The sequence below is a fragment of the Perca flavescens genome, chromosome 24 (assembly GCF_004354835.1).
Source record: "Perca flavescens isolate YP-PL-M2 chromosome 24, PFLA_1.0, whole genome shotgun sequence".
NCBI classification, from domain to species: Eukaryota; Metazoa; Chordata; class Actinopteri; order Perciformes; family Percidae; genus Perca; species Perca flavescens.
This window is the reverse complement of record NC_041354.1, coordinates 4,192,035-4,208,558: the sequence shown is the minus strand read 5'-3', so window position 1 is coordinate 4,208,558 and position 16,524 is coordinate 4,192,035. Positions and strand designations below refer to the sequence as shown.

Below are 16,524 nucleotides of genomic sequence, written 5' to 3'. Positions count from 1 at the left end.
GCAACGTGGCCCCCGAATTATATTTTCTTAACTTTTGTCCCCAGCTCCTTCCTCCAGAACCATTCTTTGAAATAAAAATGGATCCTACTCCCTCTTTTTATATTTTATCATTGCAGGTTTTGGTGTTCTGCTGCATTCGTACCATGTCTGCATAATGGGTAGACCGGGAAACCCTGCCGTTACACAAATCACTCCAAGGTAATGGACCCCATTGCTACACACGTCACACCAGATAGAAATTAAGCTTAAATTAGCTGTTAGCTCAATTAGCTTTGTGTAAGTTGCATGTAGCTAACAAACGAAACCAGATACAAAAACAGTGTTAAGTGTGTGAGTGTGGGGATTGAACATATTCTGTTACATAGTCTATTACATTTGTGTTTGGGCTTACGGGATGCTTCCATGATTATTTGCTCCTTCACTGTATTTTTACTTTGATGTTGATGTGAACTGTGTTACAAGTCAAAAACTGGCAATTGCATGAATATGTCACAGGGCTTCTTTCTGGAACTGCAATTTTAATGCGGACTTCCACTGCAGAAGGAGCTTACAGCCCAGTTTGAACCCAAAATTAAGAAGGAACAACAGACTAGAATGCAGCTCTTTTTTTAGTTCAAATGCTGTTTTCCCAACAGCTGAAAGTAACTGAAAGATCCACTCCACAGTCTAGTTTGAGCACCTGAATCACTTTGCCGGCAGATGTTAATCTAGGTTTCATATTAGTGTCTGCGGTTTGACTGCAGGGTGAAGTGAGTTTAATCAACCTTTCCTGAACTCGTTCACTACCACTGGACTGCCTGAAAGAATTTAGTTAGTGAAAAGACTGAAGCTTTCCACCACCCTCTCTCTTTTTCCTATCCCTACTTACAAATAACCTGTAGCTGAGTGCTATAAGTTCTTGGCAAATGTATTGTTTTTAAGCAGGTAAATTACACTTGATCACCAAGTAACAAGTAACTCATATGGGAACGGCGAAAAAAGATGGTTGTGCTCGGCTCCGAGAGAGAAACGGCGAAGTTTGTCTGCACCGGGAAGCTCCCAGCAGGACGTTTTTAACGGAGTGCGATGGAGGGAGTTGCTCAAAATCAAGAATGCATTGCTCAGCAAACGTTGGAGAGAAGTATAAAATGCGATGTTCGTCACTGCCTCCTCCATGTTGGATCCACAGTGCGTGTATCAGGAGAGCCCAGCTTCCCGACTGTAAGATGATTGGCTTCCACAGAACTTATTAAACATAATTGCAAACTAATTAGTACAGCGATGGCTTGGCACCTCCGTCTAGTGCCAGACACTCAATGTGGGTTTACAACATGCATTTAAATTTTACACTAATTGCCAATCCCTGATTAATTCATGACTGGGGTGTGCTTTATAATAGTTATTAATAGGGCTGTATAGATTAGATTAAGAATTAATTTCCAAATAAAAACCTGCCATTACATGCATGGAGAAAGCCATGTGTTGCAGAGCGACCTGCACACGCTGATGTATGCGTCGTGTCACAATGCATTGCCAAAGCACTTTGATTTCACAATCGGGGTTTGTGTTTGTGGAGCGGCAATTTGTACGGAATCACTTGATCTAATGAGGACTTGCTTCAAACTGCTCGTCTAATGACCGTTTGCGTCGAATTCGCTATTGAAACGACTGACTGCACCCACAAAACATTGCTAATAAACCAAAGAAAAAAACCTTCACACAACGTGCAACCGATGCCCTAATTATAAAAACAGACGGCGTACGACACATCGCTTTGTCTGATGCCACCCTCCACCCTCGTTAATGTCCCAACCTAAAGCCCCACTGGATGGTGACCTGCGAGGTTCTCCATCTTGATCTCGAGGTATTAATCCTGGCCCACACTCCTTGTGCTTCTCTCCAACAACTAATGGTCACAGCGTGGACCTCACAATGCTTCCCTAATTTCCACTAATTGAATGGTCGTTAGCAGCCACGGGCCTTGGCACTGGAGCACGCGTGGGTGTATGTGTTCGTGTGTGCGACTGTACGGATACGCATGAATGCGTCTTCATCTAACTACATGTTTGCCTCCCCACGCACGTGTATCTGAGTGTATTTGCTCTGCGTCAAATGGCCTGGCACCGTTTCGGAGGGCGTGCAGGACACCGGTGGCACAGGGAGATCATTAATTCGCCCTGCCTCTCTGCACGGCTTATTTTGATGTTTTTGTAATGAGCGCCTGCCAGGGAGGGTAAACAGCGAGACTCGTCGCGGCCTCTTTGATGTCAAATGATGTGAGAGGCGATGAGGGTGGAAAAGACATGGAGGAGCAGGTCTTAGGAAGGAGTAGATGCTGAGAGGCCCGCAAGGAGCGGCGAAGATGAGGAGAAATCGCTCCTGGGTCGAGTGGCTGCTGGTGATTTCCTGTCACACAAACAGGGAGGTGTGAAGAAACTAAGTTGTGTGTGTGTGTGTGTATGCTTGTCATGGCTTAGGAGCATAAGTGCGTGTCTGAGCTCTGGCTTCCTGCCCGTTCAAACTAAAGGAGCCCCAAGGTATATCAAATCTCTTGAATTTGGAATGAACGGGGGGTGGGGGGGGTTAAGTGTTAAGTTGCTTTTTAATAGTGAAGTTTGATGTTTTCATGATGTTTAATTAGTTAGTGGAGCAATGAATCAACCTTTACGTGTAATTGAGCTGGGACAGTTTTGTCAATTTCAATACTAGGTAAATAATAACTATTGTGCTTTACTTTTAAGCTAACACGGACGAGAAGTCCTGCGGATGAAACCATAAACACTACTATGCTTGCATTTTTCCATCTCCATGACAACTCACTGGGCAAACTCCACCCAGCGATGAAGACTGTGATACAGTTGAAAGCTGCGGGAAAGGGTAGTTAGTGAACCTGGAGATGGGATTATTCTGTCAGACCAAAGACGTGATTGAGAGTTGTTTTAATATGAAATAATGATACTGTCTAAAAAATATGCATATGTGTGCATTTCCCAGTGGACAGTATGGGTATAAATAAAGATGGACACTGTGACGTTTTATTTATGCATAGGTAAACGCAATCCTTATACACTATAATTTGAACATATAATAATTTGAGGTTGTGTTGCTGTGCTCAGTAACATAGTCCTCAACATGGTAACTTGCACCCTCCCCTGTCAAATTGACTCCAACCCTAACTTTGTCTGCCTGAAGGTGTTGGACCATAACTTTCTGCCTCATCAAATACATGTATTTGTAATTCCACATGCACACTCGAACAATGAATTTAAAGTTCCAGGTATAATTTGCAACCTGCATTTTCAAACTCTTCAAGTAAACAGCTTCGAGGGAAGCAAAAATGATTACTTTGAGTGGGAGATGGACAATTTTCCAATGTTAAATTAGTTCATCCCTTTCTGCCCCGGACTTGCATTGGTGTCTCAATGCAGTTTTATTTTAGGTCGGGAAATATCATCAGGTAAAGTGGGCTCTTGAGGCTGGGGTGACTCACCGGGAAGGTCTGTGGGACTCGGGTCTCCTTTCAATCACTCGACTCTCCCCAAACACTCCTTTTCTCAGCCGTTATGCTTTTGATTCCTCCCTTTGTCAATATTTCTAGTGTTTCCAATCAGTCCACTTGTATCTTTTCTCCACCGTCTCCCTCTCCTTTTTCTCCTCGTCCTTTACTGTGCTACCGTCGACCACAATTAGACCCCTCCTTCGCGTGCTGAGGCCCCAGCCGAGGGTGACATCTTGACAGTTTCCGGTTATGCTGCAAACAAAAGGACCTTTTTTGAATGATGAGCTGTTATTATGTAAATGGCCTCTGACTGATACTGTCTCAGCACGGCAGAGTCCCAACGTCCAGTCGATGGCGGAGGCTGCTGCAGAGATAGCCATCATTTTCATGATTGCGGGGACCTCAGAGAGGAGAAGTGACCGGGGGTTACGTTGGATGAGCAGGTCTGTTCACTACACAGTGACTGACCCCCATATGGAAAACATAGCTTTGTGCTCTTGTCTTGATTCTATGGATTGACTTTGAGCAGTACATCTCAGGCACAAGGTTAAGAAGTTGCTGGTAATTTATTTCATGGGAATCGCATGAAAAAATAGGCATTATAGTTTCTTTACTTGGGAGTTCATCCCAAATCTTTCAGGCGCCATTGCTTGTATAAAAGCTCTTTTGCATTAGAAACATTGTATTTAAAGGGGCACTGCCTTAATTTCAGTTGTAAACGCCATGGTCGTTGTGTGAAAATGGTTGTATAACGTCTGCTGTGCCTTTGGAGGAGCTATGTCAGGTCTGGAAAAAAATAACCCTCATGATGTCATAATGATGCCATCAGGGTTAGATTGGATTGAGTTTGGAGATTACAAATGTACACCATAAAGTTTACACAGCAGATGTTGGAATTGATCAGACAGGGAAAGTGTGTTTAAAAATACACTATTGATATGCATTATGGGAAATTAAGGAACCAGTATTTTAGTATCTTAACTCTTACTAAAGGCCAGAATATCTCGCCCTCTTAGATGTGTCTAAAACTTCTTTTTTTTCAGTATTTTAGCAATCTTTTTGCATAAGCACTGCATATTCCTTTCTTGGTCTTTACTCGGCGATTCACAACCTTTTCTAAACTTCTTACCCCGTTAAAACAACCCCCTTGTCAAAGGTAGCATATGTAGATAATTTTTATGTACGTAGAGTTAAAATCCATAGGAAGTTTAATAAAAAAAAATCATCTTGCTACCAGTCCGATTTAACCTCCAGCTTGACAACCACTGCTCCAACTTTTTGGATTGCAGCAAAATATTCAGTTCAGCTGGTGTTCGGGAAAAAAGGCAACTTCTCTAAGTAGCACAATCCCGGTCTGATTCACGAGTCTAGAATGAGATGCTTCAGTAAGACATGATAATATTGTTGCTGCATTCCTGTGGGCTAAGAACATTTTATAATTGATTTTCTGTAAATAAAACCTCGGAGGCAAAGGCCTAGCGCACACGGATGTGCTCACATCAAAGTACAATCTAGCCTTCTGTGTGTCTTTATCAGTGTGTGAGTGAGTTGTGTTTGTGTGTGTGTGTGTGTGTGTGTGTGTGTGTGTGTGTGTGTGTGTGTGTGTGTGTGTGTGTGTGTGTGTCTGTCTTCCAAACTTGTGTGCGTGTAGGCCTGTGTGGTTGCAGTGACTCACTCTCCCTGACCTCCGCGCTGCCCACACACAAACACAGAGAGGAGCTCGGCGCTAGCTTCGTGTTTTCTCATCAGCCGACCTCTGACCCCTGCCATCAGCCTCTCTGACGTGGAGCTGAGCCGTATTAACCTGGACCTCTTCTGTTTCCAAGCACAATCATCCATCCGCATAACAACCGCGATCGCCGAATCCGTCGCACCGCCGCTCCCCGCCATCATGCAGGTTAGATGTGTAATAATACATGCATGCTCACACCGCAAATAGGCGCCTCGCCGCTGTACGGCACACCTTCGCAGGGAGATCAGAAGAAGAAGAGAAGGGGCGGTGATGAATATAAGGAAAAGGCTGGTGAGGGGGGGGTGGAGCAGTGAATGGAAAAGGGAGGGAGAGCGCTTGAGAAAGAGGTTTTGTTGTAGACGAGGTGTGTTCATATTCTTCACTTCATTGGGTCTCATTATTCCCCAGCATGGCTGTGAGCATGTCCATGTATGATTCATCCAGAAGCACCTCAGCATGGCTCAGGGAAATTACCCTGCGTGACACACACACACACACACACACACACACACACACACACACACACAGTGTACAAAATGTTAATCATATTTGCTCTTACCAGGAAATAGACTGACCAGATGTGTCCAGGTGATGATTCCATATTGAATTTGTCCATTATATTCACTTCGGTGTACATAGCCATGACTAAATCTGTATTCTATTTTTTGTTAACAAGATATTTTCATGTTTATAATGGCATATTTTTCTGGTCATTATACATACCGCCCAAATAATGAAATAAGTAGGTTTGAAACGTTGTTGTAACCAGGAAAAGATCCGGTCAAAGCTGCCGCTTCACTGTGTCGGCTGCTGAATGGCATTGTACTCATAAACGATGTTATCAGAAAAGTAGAAGGTCAACGTCATCTACCAGTTTTAGGCAGTTGAATTCAAAGGGTTACCAAAGGGCTAGTCTTTATCATTGATGTTACACTTCCGGGATTGCTCCGGTGCTGCAGGAAATTCCGCCGAATGCATGCATTTTTCTTTTCCTTTCCGCTTTCTTTGTGTTGGAATTTTAAATTCAGTGGATTTATGAGGACTATTTTTTTCACCTGCAGGAAACTGTCGCCCTCTAATCCATCATAAGGCCCTAAGATAAGGCCATTTATATTTATTTATAATCTCGACATCAAAATGCTTTGATACTAACATAGGCACTACCTAATTTGATGCAAAATACTGAGGCATGTGTCAGGCATGATATCATCACTGCAAAACATCTGTATTGCTAGGACTGCTTGCCATTTAGCTATGACAGGGTGGCTTCAAGACAGCCATTCAGACCTTAGACATGGGACACAAGTTCACAATATGGCATCAAAAATTAAAAGAGCCACTTGCAAGCCACAATTTGTCTGGGAGTTCAACTTTTGCGGACACTAGGTAACTTACACTACACAGTGTATAACTGTAGTCAGAGCGTTGATTGATGTGATTGGCCAGTGTGCTGTTGGGGTAAGAATGTGCCGATTAAAGATTAGATAATAGGCCATGTGTCCGTGGATATGTCTTTGCACATGGAGCATTTAGCACAACCAAAACCTCTCGTTACAGTATTTTATCAGGTGTCAGATTGCTTGTTTATGCTCCCAAATGTGATACAAATGTCAGTGGACACATTTTGGTTATAAATTGAGTTTTGGTGATGGAAAAAAACCACAAAATGAAAGATGAACAAACAATCAAAACAAGTGCATCTACGTAGTTTAATAGGTTTGCCTCCTCTCTCCGATCAACACCGTCACACACAATCACAACACACTCCCCTGCCTAGCCTCCTCTGCTCAACAGCTACACATCCAACACACCCATCATCTTGAATACTAAAAACACACAAGGACTTGGACACACACACACACACACATTCTCTTACTCTCCCAGCCAGACCAGTATTTATGAAGCTGCCCGCCTGCCTATCTTTTCCCCAGCCCGGGCGAATGATTTTCTTTGAGTGCTGTAACTATCATGTCACACCATGTTGTCATTACAGTGATTGCCGACGGCCCTGATAACCTCCCTGCGGTGATTTGTACCATTGAGGAGTAGTTTCATTTTTCTCTCTTTCTCTCTATACTCTCGTTTGTCTGCTCTCATCTTGATTGCGGCAGCTCCCATCAGCACCCGTGCCCTGTTTGTAGTCACGGTGAAAGAGATCTCTCCTTTCCACGGGCAACATTTCATCTGCCAGCCGAGGGGAGACGCAGCTCCATCATCCTTCTCTAGCTCCTTCCACACCGCCTCCTGTCCTCTCGCGTCACTCTTCTTCTATCTCCCCTTTTTTCTCTCCCTCACACGGCTCGGTCTCCCTCCTTCCCCCAACCCCTCTCACTAAACTCTTTACCCTGTACCTCACATTCCCTCTGTCTTTCTCTGTATCCCTTTTCGTTTCACAGAAAGCTTCAGCCATCTCCTGGTATGATACGGCTTGCCATCAGCACTGTTTACCGCCCGCCTTTGATAGAGGAATCGGCTCTCCCCTCCCTTTTTCTCTCCCTCTTTCTTTGTTTTCTCACTCCTTTATTTCTGTGTCTCCCCCCCTCACGTAAGTTGTCATTTGTTGCCCATTGTCTCTGTGGTATTTAGTGGCGGGGAGATTAGGCAGCTGTGAATGGACTGCAGCTGTCTGTGCTGGATTAGGGGAGTTTAATCAAAGTATTTTCTAATGTGCCTCGTAATGATGATCCATAGGGACGGAGGCTCTTTAACAGATAATGATAGCTAGGCTGGCTGCCGTAGATGACTCGCTTGGAAGCAGCACAGTCGTATTGTCGTATACTGTCTTATTGTTGCTTTGTATAGGCCCGGCTTTGCTGTAATAATGTGCTACGCTACAGCCCAAATAGTTGGTTTTCAGGAAACAGGAGTTGGCCGCAGAGAGCTCTAAAGGTTTTGTTTTGACTCATAGCTTGTCATGTCTCTAAATGTCACAATTTGGTACTCGCACAAAAATGGCGCGATGAGAGTGGAAACAGGTGTTGATTGGCCCCTTCAGTAACATCTAGTGTTAATGATATGCCTCCTTCGCTTGATAAAGGCAAACAATTGTCTGTGTACTTGGCTTTCTTCTGGACTTGGCTTTCCTCAGAGTGTGTTGGTGACAGAGAAGTCTGTTTGATAAGCCTCTCAATCCTTCTGTAGGGCAAATGTATCTGCAGGTAGCCTTACTCAGCAGAAATGCATTCATTTGAATCAGAAACAATGTTTTAATGCCTTCCTTTCCCTGTGTTGTAAAGTGTGGTGTCCTGACAAGTGACATTTGTATACCACTTGATACAAAAACTGAACCAAACGTTGAGTTTAAAGCGATAATTTTTTATGTAATCGACTCACTATTTTATAGCAGGTTGATTTTTTTTTTTTCTAAGTAAATATTTGAATGCAGTTGTCTGGCTCCTGACAGCGGAAAAAACTATTTGGATCAGATATTCAAAATATGGCAACAGTGTCAAACACATCTTGGTTAAAATTACCTGCAGAATCAGTGCCAAGGGTGAAAGAGGAACACTTTATGGATTACAAGGTTTGACTGAGTACATAACTCACCACTTTATAAGCTCTTAATCTGACAGTACAGTGGAAATCTATTTGAGGTGTCCACAACCTTAAGTAGATTACACTTTGTGTTCATCTTCATGCATCTATAAGACACTCATTACAATACTGATCTTGAATATTGGTGTGGTGTCAGTAACAGGTCCCATCATTTTCTAAAACCTATGTAAAGGACAATTAAAATCTGGTGGTGATTATTGGGGATTTGGAGAGAGTTGGTTAACTGAACCTGCAATAATGTAGAATTGGTCTACAGGCAAAACATGTTTCCAATAATAAATGAATATCTTGTGCGTTTTAAAGTCAGTTTTTCCAATCATTAAGATTTCAGCTATTCTTTCCAGGAAATTTGTCTGAAAATAAAATAAGTTTATTTATTTTTAGATTTTCCCTATATATTGAACCAAATTGCATAATTAATTCCAGGAATTTCAAGTAGATAATTACAAACCTTGTAAATGTGTTTTACCTGATTTTAAACAGACAGATTTTTAGATCTATATATTTTTTTCAGTGACAACCTTGGCCATATCGGCATGTTACACAAACCAAAACATAACCAACACTCACAGATGAAAACTTAAAGTCAAAAAAATGTATGTCTAAATATTAGCTAAGGAGTTGCCCAACACTCAATTGTAACCAAGATCCAACGTGTATCCTCTCTGTATGTACATAAAACACAACATGTTGTCTTGAAGACTACAGCTCCATCTTTGGAGGAATGGCTCCGAAATGCCACGTTACTCATCCTACTCCAGCCTCTCACACACAGTTCAGCTATTCATAGACCCGTCTACCTCTTTAAGGACTCTCGGAGTTGTTCAACCTTCGTTATTAACCACTCAGGAGGCTCTTTAGAATCCCGATTGCATTCTTTAAAAATTAGGTTTTATTTTTTTTGTAGCTTATATGAGGCTCCGGCGTCATCTGTCCTTATCACCAAAGCAGCTTGGACTTGAAACTGCACAGGAAGATTAGCTAATTGAAGCAACAATTAAAATACATTAAAATAGGCCAAAACAGGGGATACTTGGACCTAATACTGTAGGAGTAGACTTACAGTGCCTACAGTGTACTGGATTGTTGAGATTATATTCCAATAGGTTTTTCATTGGGAAACGTATGTATTAGTTAATTTGGCATGGCTGTCTGGACTAAGGTATATGGCTAAAACCGAGGCAGGAGTTAATTTAAAACAAGTCAAATGGGCATCAATTCGTCAACTTCCTGGAGTGGGTAAAAGTGGATGAAATAGCACCCCAACAGAGCCAGCATATGGAGCTAATCATCTCATAGCCAGCTGACTTCATTTTGCACCTTTATTACTAATCATTACAGCTAAAGAGAGCTCTCAGCAGCAGTGGGAATGAAATGAATAGGATGCAGCACCTTGTTATCCCTATTAGCCTCGCAAAAGTGTTTGTGTTAACATTATTCTATGTCCTGACACTGTAGTTAACTGACCCTCCAACACTCTTTGCCCTTATTTGACCTATATTAAGACCAGCAGATTGCAGTACTCTTAACTTCTCATTTAAAAAACAATCTAAATGGTTAGACTTAGACACTATTCTCTTATTTCCACTCTCTATTTCCTTATACGTTTCCACCCTTCACAAGAAACAGAAAAGAGGTGGGTAGTAGTGAGATTCTCCCAAACATTTAGGACAGCTCCTCCGTTCGACTGTGTGCCTTATCTACCTCCAGTATTTTGACAGTGCAGCACAGTGTGTCTCAAAGAAACGGTGTCTTTGTGAAGGAAGTGGCGGGGAGCTGGCGTGTCTGGTGCTAAACTCACAGCAGAGCACGTCGTGTTGTGATATGACCCGGCGCTGACTCGCAGATGATGGAAGACAAAAAAAAATAAAATACTCAAACTGAGACGAGAGAAGGAGGGAGAGAGAAAGAGGAGAGAGGGTCTTTTTAAACTCAGATGTTGCCTCCTAAATAATGAGAAGAGAGAGACGGGGAGGCGGGGGTGAATCAGAGATGAAGGGACGCCACCTATCCGTGGTTTCCTCCTTCCTCCTCTCTCCTCCCTCCTCCTCTCTCCTCCCTCCTCCTCTCTCCTCCCTCATCCTCTCTCCTCCCTCCCGTATGCACGGAGGCCCCCATGCTGCTCAAGACAGATGCTGGGGGAAACAGCGAGGCATGTTGCTACTGTGGCTTGTTTCTCAATCAGAGGCTTAACTCAACACCTAACACACACACACACACACACACACACACACACACACACACACAAACACAGTATCTTGGCACAAAGATGGAATTTGTGTGCTCATACACACACACTCGCACGCATGCACACACACACACACACACACACACATTACTCACACATCCGGATAATATCCGTTGAGATGTGAGATTACAAACGCTATAGCTCCACCTGTTCTTTGCCATAACAGGTGCCTGTGATAATTATTTCACCTCTCTCTGATGAACCCGGCTCACACTAGACAGCATGCAACTGTAGCAAACCAGAACATTTCATTAAACTATTTCTTTGTAATTACTGTATTTGATTTCTATTTGATCCCTCTATCTGCGCAAATACAGCTTTCTTACCAAAATCAACTTGGGCTATTCGCAATGGGCTTTTTTTTTTTCTGTTCCTAGGAGCCAACAGATGGGCAAGTGTCAAAGTTCACTGTTTGGCTTTGAGGTAACAGCCGCCGTTAGGAGGGGTCAATCTGTGTGCTCAATAAGCCGGGGACCTGGTGAGTGCGCCAAATTGATTCAGTCCTCTACGGCACACTGCTGGGATCCGCACTCCTGTGGCTTCCCCCTTGTCCTGGTTATCTGTAACAGCTATCAGCGCTAATCGGAAGTCAGTCTCACGCCCTTATAGACAATAGGAGTTGTGAAATCAAACGTGGCATGCAGAAGACCTAAAAGGAGGTCGAGGTGTGGCCGTCGAAGATGAAATGCATGCATTTGCACACTGTTCCTAATGCAAATGGAGACAGGAAAAAAAAACTTGATCATTGACCATTTGCAGGGAGTGGCAGATGAAAGCAGTGCGTCGCATGCAAAATGTTTAAACAATCTTTTCTCAATTAATCTTGTATTAAATATATGGTGCTCAACATGCAAGAGCCTTTCAGGCAACCTCTCTAACGCATCGTTGCCAAAACTTTCTCTAAATACCGACCAGGTAAACCTCACTGTAATCCAACCTCACCTGTCTGGAATGTGTAGAACTGGAATTTTAACTCTTGATTGCAAAAGTCATGACACCGATTTTTTTTTTCTAATGGTCCAGGAACCATCAAGGTGGAGTCTGCAATACTGATCATCCCTGTAGTTCCCTTCTAGCATCTCTTCAAGCATTCAAGTCATTTCTAATCCATAAATTCAGATGCAGTTGGAAGCCAAACGGTCCTGAGTTAAGCTCCTTTTGGCTTCTTGACTATCTGGTCATAGTTCTCTCTGTTGTGAAGACTGTACAAGCATCTACATTGTGACTCATTGCCTTAAAGGAACATATTTCTTCCTTGGGTCTCATCTCAAATGAAATGTCTGTTATGAACAGAAATAACAAGGCCACAGCTGTCTTCTCCTGGCTGACCCATTATCCTATCTGCAACTCTCTGAATAGAACAAGACAAAGAAAGCCTTTTTTCTTTTGTAGAAGTTTGTGAAAATAATCTCTTGCAGGGATCCTGGATCAAAAATAATGGCACGACCGGTTCTCTCGGTCTCTCTCTTTCTGTGTGTGGGTTAATTTCTGCATTTACTTTTGACTTCTGGCTTTTGATAGCTCTGTCTGCGTTGATAGATGATATCACCGTCGCTGGCTTGGAAGTACACCCGATTTTTTTTTTTTTTTTTTTTTTCACAAGCTGGAGCGTTGATGATATACATTATCAGACTAAGTGTGTGTGGAGTATGATTCTGGTGCTGCCTCATTACTGCAGGATTACATGTGCATCCATTGGCGGGGGCGCTCAATCACTCTCCCCCTCTACTCTAATTCACAGAATGATGTAATTATCCCTTTTTTTCTCCCTCTGACACCTCACACACATTCTCTTGAGCACAAAAAACATTGACGTCCACAGTCACAGGTATTTTCTCTGGCTCTCTGCCCCCCCCCCCCACACACACACACACACACACACACACACACACACACACACACACAAACACACAGACATACACACACACACACACACTCTCACACACGCACACACTTGCAAAAAGAGACTGAAGGCCACTGTGTGACAAAAGAGGAGCATTTTGTGCCTTTGACATGATCTCCCCTCCCCACAGTTGACGAGGGCCCACAAAGCCTGGCGGTGAATGAGGGTCAGCTGCAGCCTGGCCCCTGGGAGCCTCCCGTCGAGCCTTTTAATGAATGTCATTTTCTTGCATTAACCACCCCGATTGTTGGATAATGGCCTCCCAACAATAACATTTAACCAATTCCCCTGTCTTTTGGGCTGGCTCATTTGGGCCTCAGCAGGGGGTGGTAATTGATTGTGTAATTCCAATCAAAGCTGTAAACAGATTGGAGGTTCCTTCGGAGCTTCCTCTCCAACATACGTACAAACACACACACACACACACACACACACACACACATCCTCCTCTCACACAAGATTACATCAAAGATTTGTGCAAAATAACCTCACTTTTCCTAAAAGGAAACTGTTAAACAGTACACACACACATAGAATGAAAGCTCCTTTAGTCTTTATCTTCAGTGCAAAACAAAAAAAAATTAATGTGGCTTCTGCGTGACCCTGGCACTGTTGTGTGCTAACATGTTCCACTGGCTTTTCTTTTACCCCCTCCCCTCCCTTCCCTCTGCTCTTCTTTTTTTCTCAGATTGATTGTATTTCTCTCTCATCGTCTGCTGCACAGATCCAGAGACTTAGGAGCTGGCTATGGAGGATGTGAGGGGGTTAACCGCAATCGCCAATTTAGATTTACTGTGAGACAGACACTGGTTAGGAGGGGGGGGGGGCATGTTGTCTCCGTGGAGATAAGGGAAAACGGCACATTGCGTGCGGAAGTGGGTATGCACATGCTCAGGCGTTCAACTTATTGTCACCAGAAAGCTATTTATTTACTGTGTGTGTGTGTGTGTCATTCTCTGTGTACATGATTCTTCTCGTTTAGCTCGGCCTGTAAGTGTGTGGTGCCTGTAAGCTATCTGGTCAGGGTTCCTGGGTCCTCCTGTCGACAGTGTGTGTAATGTAAGAAAGTGAGTTCCCTCAACTTGCCTTCTCTGCTTTAGTTCTTAACTTCGTGCGTTTCACAGGATAATGTTTGGCAGCGTAGACTTGTTGCTTTCAGCTGCGCGTCCTATCAGTTCGTTGAGTCTTCTCTTTACCTCTCCCACAGTGGATTTCTCTTCCTGAATGATCGCGGAGTTGTCTTGCAAAGGCTTGTGGTCTTCTCTCTGTAGGACTTGATTATAGCTTTTCGTAGCTGCTTTGCACATACCTTCATATCTGTGAGCAGGTGAAAAGATGTCTGGGTGTATAATCTGGGCTAAATTTGGTTTATGTGTGATTTAGATTCAAAAAAAGCGATTTGATCTGAAATTGATCTAAATATATATTTTTTTATTTTTAGGCTACTTGTAGCACCTAGTTCAGTTTATTCGACCTGCACCTGAAATATTTTGTAAATAATATACCGGTGTGTAGTACTCATGATCGTTTTTTTTTTTTTTTTTTTTTTTTTTTTATAGGTCTCGGTCTCGGATAAAGAGGACTCTGGATTTTATTATTATGACCACAACTGCAGAGATATCACTAAATCACCTCTGCATTGTCTAATTTTATGTTAACATCATTACTGTGATTGGATGTGAAACTTCCTTCTCCAAATGCAACCAATAACTTGACTAATTTCTACGATTTGGGGAAAAAAATCTAATTATGTGATTTTTCTGCCAAATATTTTGATTACAATTCGATTTTTAGCTACATATTGCATCTCCTATGATCATGTTATATATAGTAATACATAAAGAAATGAAAAATCCACTGAAAATAGGATATTTCTGTAAACAATCTGTGACATGTAACATTATTCCCGCATTTATCTTATGAAAAAACAGTACATATAATAGGGAAGAGGAATAAAAATTTTGATTTGAAAATGATTAATCGTTTCACTCTTAAATAAAACTGCTAAAATACACGGACACGGGCACAGCCTGCTGCAGGGAAAGTCCCCATACTCACGTGCTCATGCGTACATTTGTTGTCATGGTAACCAAATGATCTTGCATCATTATATACATTGCTTTTACAGATTCCGTAGACGATAGCTTTCTTGACAGTTGTGATCATCAGATGGATTTAAGCGTAATTAAATGTCGTTGAACTACCGTCAGAAAATCCTGTGGATGATCTGCTTTTGTTTCCCAATTAGTATGGAACAGTCCAGAAGTTTTCGGTCAGTCAGTAGTTTGGTCCATAGCACCTATAACACCTTCCTTAAATAAACCACATCAAGCTGGTAAGGTGTAAAAGCACCCTGATCATCTAGCTCTTGTGCATGCATTGTGTCAGCGTGTTTTCATTGATTAAATTGGCATTATGACATATTAAGTGTGACGTATTAAGCCTAGGATGATGTCAAGTTGTCTATATTTGACCAGGTGTGTAGGAGGCAAGCATACTGTAGACTGTCAAACAAGAAAATGGGGCGCCTGGGTAGCTAACCTGGTAGATCAGGCAATATAACATAGGCCGCAGGTTCGACTCCGCCCTGCGGCCCTTTACTGCATGTCAGTCCCCCTCTCTCTCCCCTTTCATGTCTTCAGCTGGCCTAATAATGCCCCCAAAAAATCTTTAAAATAAATAAAAATGGACCCAGAAAGGAAGTGTATCACCAGTCTCCGGCATAATTCAACGTTCACACAGCCTCCACAGACGTTTGTACAGTACAACTACATCCCACCAAAGTTGACCATTAAAGATCCCAACCCCAGATGGTTTCTGGGTAATGGTTTTCCTCTCTCATCATCAAAACCACTGGAGTTAGGAGATCAGCAGAAACAAAAGACAATCCTCAACCCTCACCCTTCTATTCAAAAGATGATTATATTATTTTATTACGCCTCAAAGACTAAAGATTTATGCCGGCACCTAATCTGCCGACGCTTAGTTGGGTCTGGGTTCATTTCAGCCTCTGCCTCCTCCCGTCTTTCTGCTGACTCGGTGCAATCCGAGGCTGGTGAGTAAATCTAATATAAAGGCGTTATTGATTTGCAGGCCCTTAATCACTTTGATTTGGCCCAGTTTTCACTGACCCCCACTGCAGCTATGAGTTCCCCAGGGGTGGGCCTTCAGCATCGCAGACGGGCAGACACTCAGAAGCAAATGCAATTTTTCTCCGATGCCAAAGAGATTTAGAAATCCCATCATCAATCATCTCATCACTAATATTTATACATGTGGGGTGGCGATCAATGTGTTTTTTTTTTTTTTTTTTTTATTCAGCTCATCAGTGTGCTGGAGGAACTTTATGCATGAGTGTAGTGTATGTGTGGAAGCAGTGCACAACCTAAATGACTGTGTATGGAAATCTTATAACTCACAGATCTGTTATTAGTTTGAAAGTTTTGACTTTTGAAACTGCTCAGACTGAAAAAAGAAGAGTTGATGACCTAAAAGTATTTGGACACTTGCACATTGAAGCCATAACGTAGCAGTTGATCAGCCTTCTTCCCAAACCATAACAGCCCCCACTTTTCTTTGAAGATTTATTAGTGAGTTTGTAGTCTCGC

At 42.6% G+C, this 16,524-nt stretch overlaps 1 protein-coding gene across 7 annotated transcripts in view; it reads left to right on the top strand.

Annotated features, from left to right (window-relative positions):
• The window catches only part of pou3f3b (POU class 3 homeobox 3b), a 168,275-nt gene that overhangs the window by 70,106 nt on the left and 81,645 nt on the right, over nt 1–16,524 (top strand). For 2 of the 7 annotated variants that reach the window (XR_003691784.1, XR_003691777.1), the window contains 4 exons: nt 117–198; nt 13,605–13,672; nt 13,899–13,983; nt 14,476–14,892. The exons of 1 other annotated variant lie outside the window; for it this stretch is intronic. The gene's annotated coding sequence lies outside the window, so the exon portion shown is untranslated. Of the gene's footprint in view, nt 1–116; nt 199–13,604; nt 13,673–13,898; nt 13,984–14,475; nt 14,893–16,524 lie in introns of those variants that run through there. 4 more of the 7 variants (XR_003691781.1, XR_003691778.1, XR_003691779.1 and 1 more) reach the window with 4 other exon arrangements.